The sequence below is a fragment of the Phaethon aethereus genome (assembly GCF_964289735.1).
Source record: "Phaethon aethereus genome assembly, chromosome: 2".
In the NCBI taxonomy this organism is placed as follows: Eukaryota; Metazoa; Chordata; class Aves; order Phaethontiformes; family Phaethontidae; genus Phaethon; species Phaethon aethereus.
In genome coordinates, this window is record NC_138582.1 from 135330377 (window position 1) to 135338561 (window position 8185).

The window sequence follows — 8185 nt, forward strand, 5'->3', positions numbered from 1 at the left end:
AGTGTAGTTTGACTTTACAGATGTGAACTGCACACTGCAGGAAATAAAAAAAAAAATCTTTTCAAAAACTAAGACCACCTTAGGGATTTATGCCTGTGTACAGCATTTCTCTGTTTTCTAGTAAGTTTTTACTCACCTTAGCAAGTTCCAGCTGTTTAAATTGTGTTCTGAACTTTCAGAGAGATACAGTGACGCCTTTTGGGGTGTGCCCCGGAAGTGTCCCGGCTACACTCCACAAAAATGATGATTTACCCATCTGACATTTCGAGGGCAGATGTTTTGCTTGTTTCTTTGACTAACGGCAAAGTGTTAGTAAAGCACTTTGTGCTTTGATCTGCTTTGCCTTTCTTTTTTTTAGTTGTGATTTTTTTGTAATCATGTGGATGGGAGAGAAATACAGCAGAGATCACTGTAAGTACAGGCTTGGGAAGATGATGTTCCAGGTTAGTGGAATGTCAGTGCTTTCAGGTAAGATTGTGAGATGGCTGACAGGCAAACAAGCAGGCAGCAGTGGGGGAGCGATCAGTAACCAGACCCTGCAGCTTAGCGAGTGGGTTGGGAGTCCTGGGTTCAGTTTTCTGCGCTGTTCCTATGTGGTCTTGAGCAGATTGTTTAAGAGATCTTTTAAAAACTTATGTCAGTTCAGCTCCCCCTGAGCCAGTGGACTTTGCAGAAAAGCACTGTGGTGCCTTGCCGTGCCCTGGAGCGCCTTGCACACTGAGCTGGCGGTGTTTTTGTGTCTCGTCTGTGAAAGGAAGCTGATGGTGTTGCCTGAACCTTGCACTGGTGTGGGTGTAAATGTCCTTAGGGGGGTGGGAGTCACGTGTGTTTGTAAATGAGAACATAGTCTTTTGCTAGCCACTACTCAAAAGTTGCCTCTGTAAGGAACTAATTTATTGAAAGGTTTGTATTAAATATTATGTCAAAACAGCAGAATAATTTATCAACATTTTTATTGTTCTTTTGGGGGGGATTCCAGTCATTCTCTGGGCCTTGAAAGATGGTGCACACAGAGCAAAGGTCATGTGGGCATCCATGTAGTACCACTGTCCACAGGCTCCGATCTTTCTTACAGAGTTTTGGTGTAAGCATCGTGTGCACTGCACTGACAAACTGCTTTCAGCGTGTGCATGCTCTGTTGTACATGTAGGAGGGAATTTGTTTAAAGAGGGAAAAAAACCCAACATGCCTTACATGTTCTACAGAAACAACATGGAAAAAAAGAAAAGGTTTTGTTTGTTTCCTGCTATAATCTTTCAGATGTAGGTTAGTCTCTTGCTTCAGCAAAATCCACCGAACAGGTTCAGGCTGAGGAGTATAAAGGTTGCTGATGCCCAGAGAAGAGGGGTCGCAGGGACAGCGAGGCCTCTGCTCAGCGAGGCAGATGCAGTGAGCGGGGCAGACCCGGACTTGCACAATGTGAGAGACATTTGGGCAAACAGTGGTGTGCCCCAGGGACCCCAGACTGCTTGCCCCTTCCTGCTAGCCACAAACGTTGCTTGGGTTTCTTGGCTCCTCACCTGATGCCATACTTTCAGGATTCATCAGTTTGTCTGCAGAAGCCATTGGTTGCACTTGTCTTGGCTCTGTCCTTTTATGTGCTCTTTGTGGAGAGGTTTCCCAGCTTCTCTCCATTTGGCAGCTCTGTGACCACAGAAGCACCTCTAGACAAACAGGTCCGGGTTGGGTAGGTTAGGGTGGCCTTTTTAGAAGAACTGAGTGAGCAGCACAGATTGAGGGCATGGGGGAGAAACACTAAGGCAGTTCATACGTTCATCATTTTCCCCCCAGTTTTTTCTTCATGCTCTTGAAAGCAGGATCCTTATGCTTATTAATGTTAAAAATAGCTCAGACTGGGGAAATGAAGAACAGCAAAAGCACCATTTCCAAGTAACTCTTGTCTTGCCTTTCCCTAAGCTAAATGAGTGTAGGCTCTTCAGGGGCCCAGCCTAAGCTGCACTGAACCAAATTCTTTCAGAATCCACTTTAGAAGAGGTGGATATGCATCCACTGTATCTTAGATAAAACAGCCATTTCTTGTGGGAGGCTGGCCTCACACAGGCCATCCCTAGAAAGCAGAGGTAGTGCAAAGGCTGTAGGGTCCTTCAGAGAAGGCTGGATTTCACACCCTGACTTCCCTCCCCAAGATGTTGCTTCCCTCTGCTATACTTCTGCATTCCCCAGGATCGGATCAGGACAAGGGAAGATGAGGGCAGCAGCCACTTCCCGAAGAACATGGGCTGTCTCCAGAGGCCAGCAGGCTCAGCCATGCTGTTGGTAACCAGCACTTGCCTCCTACAAGCTGCGGTCCTGAGTCCCTTGGGCTTTTGGCCGCTGGCTAATTGCAGCGTGGGCCCAGGAGACTGGCTCCCTTAATGCAGCAGTGCTCAGAAAATAAGGAGCCCAAATTCAGCAATGGGATTTATGGGATGGTCTATACACTGAATGAGGATTCGGTGCATTCAAGAAGATCAAGTGAAACAAGACCAACCAAAAAGTTTCTGAACTTTGAGCACTAAATTAGGCCCAAACTTGCTCTACTAGCAGTGTCTGTGTACCTGTGAGGCCTGCTACTCTTAAACGAAGAAAAACCACACACACAAAAAAAACCCAAACCCACAAAGCAGCACGCAGAGTGCAAAGCCCCATCTGTGCAGATTAGTTGGTCAGTATAATATTTGCTACTAGCCCACTAATGTCAGTGTCCGAGCGGGAAATACTTTGTGTGTTGGTGTGGATTTTCAGCAGTAAAGGCTTGGTTAAAGATAAAAGGCAGATGTGCACAGAAACAGAGTATGACCAAAAATATCAGGAAAAAAGCCAATTACATTTTTTCCATATTAAATCTTTATTATATACAAAAATATTTTGTTGGGAATTAACAGAATTTCACAATTTGTACATTAACATTTTTACGTTTGGCTGTGTTTATTGTGAAAATATTAGCTGTGAAAAAGACAAGGGGGGGGTTTAGAAAACAAGTCACAATTTAAAAATGTCCTATGTATCGGCTGACTTTATCAATATGAAGTCCCACCTCCTAGGCCTGCTTTACAGTATTGTAGTCAAACAACAATTAGGTTCTAATGTAAACCTGAAGGTGATTTAGTAAGTTTAATAGGTAAGATTTTTTTGTAGGATGTTTTCAGCTGAAGAGAGTATATTTTTTTTTACAGGAGAGCAGTTTTTAAAGTATTACAAATGTCAAATCCAGTTTAATTTAATGTGCTGTATACGAAAAAAAGAACAACAAACAAACCACGAGAGCTTCTGATAGGCAGAAACAGTTGTGAGAACAAGCAAGGTAAGGAAATGCACGGTGACAGACTTCTAATACAGATTTAAATCCAAACACATCACCAAGATTTTACAGTTCTTTCTTTTCCCAGTTGGGGGTGGGAGAGCAGCAAACTTTCTTGTACTTTAAAACTTAAGGAAGCGGTTCCCCTTCTGACACCACAGTTTGCAAGTGTTACATACAGACAAGAGATGATGAGGGAGGTAGGGGAGAGGAAGGAATGCTCAACGTGCATTTTCAAAGGGGGGAGAAATACATTTCGACGTTCTATCTATAATTGTGTACAAGACCTAAACTAACAAAAATCAGTCAAAAAATGCTTTTGTTTTTTGCAGTCAACAATTTTGCTGCTACCCCCAGAACTGTACACAGCAGCACCGCTCCTTCTGCTCTACAGCAGGCATCACATAAGCGGTCAAATAACAGAAAGTTACTTGGGGGTTTTGGAAGAGGTATTATTGTCTTCTAGGTAATGGAGTAATACTTGGATGGGTGTCAGGACAGCCAAGCTTGCATGGTCAAGCATTAGTATGGAGCTACTGATATTAAAAGGAAAAGGATAAGTGGGAGAAAGTGTTTCCAGGACTACTTTAACTATCTTAGCCTTGCAGGCAGGTCAGTAAGTATTCTAACCGCTACCTTAGCAGCAAAAGGAACTCCATACCCAACTGGCATGAGAAAAGGTTAAAAATACTGAGAACAAAATTCACATTTACTTTAAGTGTAACTTATCCTATAAAATACAAATATTGCTGGGACCCTGCTTAAAAAAAAAAAATACTCCATTTGGAGGTGAAACTACTTAACAGCCTTCACCAAACTGGAGCTTGTTTTGAAGCCTGTGCAGGTAAATTCCAGCTGCTGTACCAGCACCTGAACTGAGAATTCAGCAGTTGAAAATGGGACAGGGTGTGGAACAGTATCCTGCATTGGAGGGTTCAGGTAAATTAGCAAATACTGTCTGAATTACTTGCAGTACCTACCCCTAAGTTTTATTTATATATGGGGAGGGGTGTGTGTACACATGAGTGCACTTCTAATACATTTGGAAGCTGAAGCTGCCTCTGAAAATTGATGATTTTACAAGTGTTTTCACTATTTTTTTCACAATTTTCTTTTTGTAGGATCTGTCTGGGGACTGAAAACAGTAAATTACAGCAGTCTTCAATGCCAATGCTTATATTGGCCACTGGTTCCTCTACAAGACAGAAGTTGCAAATCCCAGACAATCCCCATCAATAAGCTTGTTAAACACAAATGAAAACCAGGAAGGGTAGGCTAAAAAAAGAAAGCTAGTGAAAAAAAAAAAAACACCAGAGAAAGCAAAGGAAGGTACCTTTAACTACAGGAATCCCTTTAATGTCCCAGGACAGGTTGTGTGTGGGGACTGGAGGGGTACTTAAGGCAAGAGGCCTAGTGGGCGACAAGTCTGTGTATCCAATAACCACTACCCCAGCATCGACACATGGATTTCTCACCACTTACTTACACAAAAGTAGTATCATGAAGTTTGGCAATAACAATAGGGTACTCTACTTCAACTCTTCACAATTTGGGTGAGGCAAGAAACCCTGCACAAAGCAAATGGTCCATATACATTTGCCTGATCAATGCAACAGACCTCCAACTGTCACTTATCTTAAAGCTGTACCTACAGGCACAACGAGTGACAGGGAATCTACTGCAGTAGGCACTATAGATGCATTGAGAAACAGCAAAGTTCAGTCTGAATGAAGCGGCAAGAGGGAGGAAACCTGGATGGGAAACAGAGGAATAGGTGAGGGAAGTTGGAACTTGTTTATGTTCACGACACTAGCTCATGTGTAAAGACAGGTAATAACTCACATCTCCTGTGACTGCCAGAGTGGCGATCATTTGGCAAGCTTGGCTCCAAAGGGTACCTAAGCCAGGGGTTCTCTGTGTTTCAAAGAGAAAAATGTTTCCTATTTCTTACCTATCTGAATCACCCTCTTCAAAACAAAACCAAACCCAGATGACTTCCTGAACACTGAGCTGCAGGCAATTTGTACAGCCAGTCATTTAGGCATGATTTTAGAAGACACAAAGCATTCGAATTGTATATAGGATTAGGGAAAAAGTGTCACATTTTGAGCCTATGCAAGATGTGACAGTTTATATAAACAGAAATTCAGAAGTGATGAGCTGATCTGCCAGCCTGCTCCACAAAGCTTTTGTACCACTAAGTACACAGAGCTGCACTGATCTGAGAACACAGCACAAGTTAAGGATACTGCATTGGTTATAAATTCAATTTCCCTTGCTTATGTCGGTCTGTGATTCTGCTCCAACTTCATAAATTTAAACCTTTATAAATCTGTGCAAGATGACACACCTCACTACCATTATCTGGTTAAACTTTAACTGACCGCATCTTGTCACACGATGTAGAACCTAAAGTAGCCCTGCGAGTGTAACATTTAAAGACAGCAAGGTAATCACTTGGGTACGCATGCACCAAAGTTATTTACATTAAAGTTGAGATGGGTGCACATGTAAGGGAATTTTTGGTGCATTTAAGGAAATAACTTATGGGTCTTGGCATACTGACCATACTTTTATGTATAACTTCTCATTCACAGGGCAACTACAGTGTTTCTTCTAAGTCTCTATATGTACAGAATTTTACAGCACCTCATGCACTGTCCAAAACAGATAGAAATTACAGATAAATATAGAATTTTTAGACTGAAATATCTGTATATTTAGAAAAATATACATTAGTAAACACAATAAACCAGGTAGAGAAGTGTACCAGTTCTAAAGTCTCACATGCAGGTACATTTCTGGATTAGGTCATGGTAGCTTAGTAATGTGATAGCAGATGTGAGCATTTTTTGTTTTACCATCCATATATATATACACACAGACAACTATTTGATAATTTACTTTTCTAAACTACTTAAATATTTATCTCCTGATACACACCACATATCTTAAACATTTAGCAGCATCTTCACCTTGCTCAGACACATCTATTGTTATCATTAACAGTCAATGATGTGAAAAGCTTTCTTGTTAGTATCTGGAAAATGAATGTTTAGTACAGAATAAGATACATGAAATCCCAGTTATTTTAACTCCTCCAAAACGCTTCAAACAGCTGTTAGATGAAGGATTTTCACTTGCTCAGAACTAGCCTTTCAGAGTGTCTTTCTCCCCTAATTGCCCAACATACAGGTGTGTCTCTAAACGTCTGATCTAGCAGACCCTAACAGGTAGAGTACATAGAGTACATATCACCACTGTGTATATGACTGAAATGGCACCGGCATTCTAAGAACATCCAAGAATGCTTTTTAAAAAAAGAAGTAACTGTCATTCTCATTCTCATCATCCTAGCAGGTAGTGACAAACTAAGCAGAGTATCTGATGAAAATCTGATCTTGCTAAAAAAAAAAAACCCAAAAGCTGAACCAAACCCACCACTACAAGAACAAACCAATCCCTCTCCCCCCCGCCCAACATTATATAACCTGCCAATCTGAACTCCCAATTTTCAAGATTTAACAAATAGATGCAAGCAGTTTTGGTGTTCAGGTGGTTTTTTTTCCCCACTTACAACCTGCACGTGGACATCCAATTAAAACCTGCAGACACATTGATACGATCTTTGCGTGCAACCTAAGCAAGCCATCTTCTCTTACTGCTTCAGAATTGTAATTCTCATTAGCATCTACGTTACCACCATCAAACGGGCAGCCATTAGGGCCCACTGCGCTAACTGCTGGGTTTAGAAATGCTACGAGAGCCTGTAGCGAAAGCTAAAGCTTTGGGCTTTAGCAAACACATGGCTAGTTGGAGATTGCTAACTAGGGAGGCTCTTTTGACAGTATTCTCCCTGGGATGGAAATCGAAGGAGAGATTTTCCTGGCTAAACCTTAGTGTCCATGTTTCATGGGTTTCATTTGGTTAAGTAAATTTATGGGAAAAAAAAGATGAAAATAAGCTAGATTTGCAATATAAAGTACTATGGTGTGGAAATGGAAGAATCTTCTCATTCCATTCATTAGGGAAGAGTGAGCTTAGCCCACTTTTGGCATCACAAATAGAGTATTTTCTAACTCATCATGAAAAGGCATCATATCTGTCCAGATAGCACATCTTATTTACAGCATATGTAGGTCTCCTATTACACAGTATACAAACACAGTTTAGTCATGTTCGGCATATAGTGCCAATAGCAAATCATTAAAATACATCGCGCAATGGCTCTGCTATCATTGCTGCTACATACAACGCTCGATCCATTTCTCAAAGCAGCCTCTGAGCAATAGGATCACAGAACATGTCTCCCAGGAAAGGAAAATAAAAGTCTCATGCTGGTGCCACATTTAAAAGCTCTGCCAAACTTCAAGAAAACCAGAGAAAACACATCCTGAAAAGTATAACAATAAAACAAAGTAGTGGTACAAATTTTCCTTAGAGAATTTCAGATTCCCTCTAAAAGACTGAAATCTCAGTATTAAGAGCCACAAAGAGTACCTGTGCTATACAGAGTTTTGACTGACATTTTCCACATTCACTGGGATCTCAAGCCCCCTTTCCCCCCACCCCGTTTCCCCCACAACAACCAACTTTATCAACTTTATAAAAATCATCTGCAGTATACAGGTGTTTTGAGGGTTTTTTTGAGACTTACACTTTTCCTATTCTGCATCAACTCCATTTTTCTTTTCCTTGTGCACATAAAAGTTTAAGAGCCCCAGGAAGCAACACTGTTTTACAGTGTCTAAGCCTCTTTTCCTTCAGAAATAGTTCTGAGGAAGTTGCCTTTTGACAGCACTCCGTCTCACGCTTTGGTGTTGAAAGCAAATTCAGAAGCCAGGTGCCTGTCACCAGATGGAAGAGAAATTAAACAAAGAGATG